Genomic DNA, 2158 nt, shown 5'->3' with positions numbered 1-2158 from the left:
GTATGTATGTATATTTATGTATTCTATATATTTATATATGTATTCTGTGTATGTATGTATATGCTTGTGCCTTTGTGTGTGTGTTAATATTTTACTCTTTAGTAATAAAATGGTTTTGATAATGACTATATGAAAATCAATCTCTACAATATGGATTATATAAATGAGATAACTTTTTATATGTGAATTTTGAAACAAGGTATGGATTATATAAATGAGAAAATAACTTTTTAATATGTGAATTTTGAAGCAAGGTATAAAATCCTATGGAAGAAATTTTAAGTAGTTGTGTGGTGTGGTTCATTTAAAAATATATATCTTTTGATAATCTCAACTTGCTTTCAAAAGAATCAAATAATGAGGTTTGTTAAGTTTTCAATGTTTTCAAAAGGATAGTCGACTATGTGTTTCATTCTGTTGACTTATGCTTAGAATAGTCGACTAATGCTGTTAAGATAGTCGACTATGTATAAGGATAGTCGACTATGCTGGTTTGATCTGTCGACTATTTGAGGCATTCTGTCGACTATTTTTTTAATCTGTTCGACTATCAAGTAAGGTTAGTCGACTATGGCTTTTCATCTGTTGACTATTTTTGTTCTTTAAATTCAAAATTCTCTTCGCATTTTCACATCTTTCGACTATGCATTTGTATTTGTCGACTATGGGATTTTTGTGTTAAAAAAAAGTCGACTATCACTTTATGTCTGTCGACTATGCTTAGCTTTATTTGATTGAAATAGTCGACTAATCCATTTTCTTGTCGACTATGTGTTTCTTAGAAACTTATAACGCCTAGTTTTTGGCGCCATTAAATGCTCGCCCAACCACCCACAACGGTCCAAATTTTGAACATATCCTCCATCAACTATAAATAGGTGGTTGAAGATGTATTGAAGGCTGCTGAAACACATTGAATATCTTGAACGATCGTGCCTTCACTGTTAATCGAGCTTTTAACTTTTTCTCTCTGTATTTCCATTTAAGAGGCTTTGATATCTTCTTCTGTTCTATTCTTTTAAGCCTCGATCATTCATTTAAAGAAGAGCCTTGTAACTAAGAGGTGTACTCTTAGAATCTCTATTTCATTCTCTGTATTTTGTTTTTCTACCAGTATAGCTAGAGGGCCCATTAAGTTGGGAGGTTGTATAAATTACCTAGTCAATGACTAGAGGACCTGCTCTTATTGAGTAAGGGGTTTTGAGAGTAAATATTGGTTTTTAAAATCCTTAGTTGATAGATAAGGTAAGTGAACTAAGCTTGGAAAGCTGAACCACTATAAATTCGTGTCTTCATAGCTTTCCTTACTTTTCTTGCTTACCTTTGCATTTCGGTTTCTATTGACTTTGATTGTTCATTGATTAGATTCCATTTTTACTCTTCACCATTTGAAAGTATCTTTGTTTCTCAAAAGAATTTTTTAATTATACCAATTCACCCCCCCTCTTGGTGTGTGTCATTCTATCAATAACTCTATTTCATATACTTCGTGTAACTCTTTTTTTTTTTTTTTTTTTTGTATGTATCATGTAAATTGTCAATCAAATTTTATGATAGAATATGTTGAGAAGCTATGATTAATTGATTAATAAAAAAAATTAAATTATCATTTAGGACGATTGTAAACAACTAAAAACAATCTAATTTTTTTATTTCTGTAGGATGATTTCTCTATTTTTTGATTTCTTATTTTAAAATGTCACTATATTTTATGATTTTTTTATCTAATTATCTGTCATCATTATACTTTAAAAAGTTCAAACCCAAAACCAAACAAATTCTTTGCCCAGAAACCCTCTAACCCAACAAAAAAATATTCAATTTATTATGTAACCAAAATGTGTCCACAAACTATCAATCAAATTTATGGTGGAATATGTTAGTGATGAAGCAAAGAAAATGAGTATGAACATTGAGTTCAGCTATGATTTACTATTTATTAAAAAATTAAATTTATATATAGGACGATTGTAAATAACTAAAAACAATCTCTCTCATAAAATAAAGATAAATTAAATATAAAAAAAAACCTCATAATTTCTATAGGACGATTCCTCTATTTTTTGATATCTTATTTCATAATTTAAAATGTCACTATTTTATGTTAAAAATAAAATTATTATTATAATTATCATCTATATAGCAAAGCAGAAGAATA

This window comes from Diospyros lotus, unplaced genomic scaffold, assembly GCF_014633365.1.
Source record: "Diospyros lotus cultivar Yz01 unplaced genomic scaffold, ASM1463336v1 superscaf2, whole genome shotgun sequence".
In the NCBI taxonomy this organism is placed as follows: Eukaryota; Viridiplantae; Streptophyta; class Magnoliopsida; order Ericales; family Ebenaceae; genus Diospyros; species Diospyros lotus.
Note: the sequence above shows the minus strand (reverse complement) of the source record.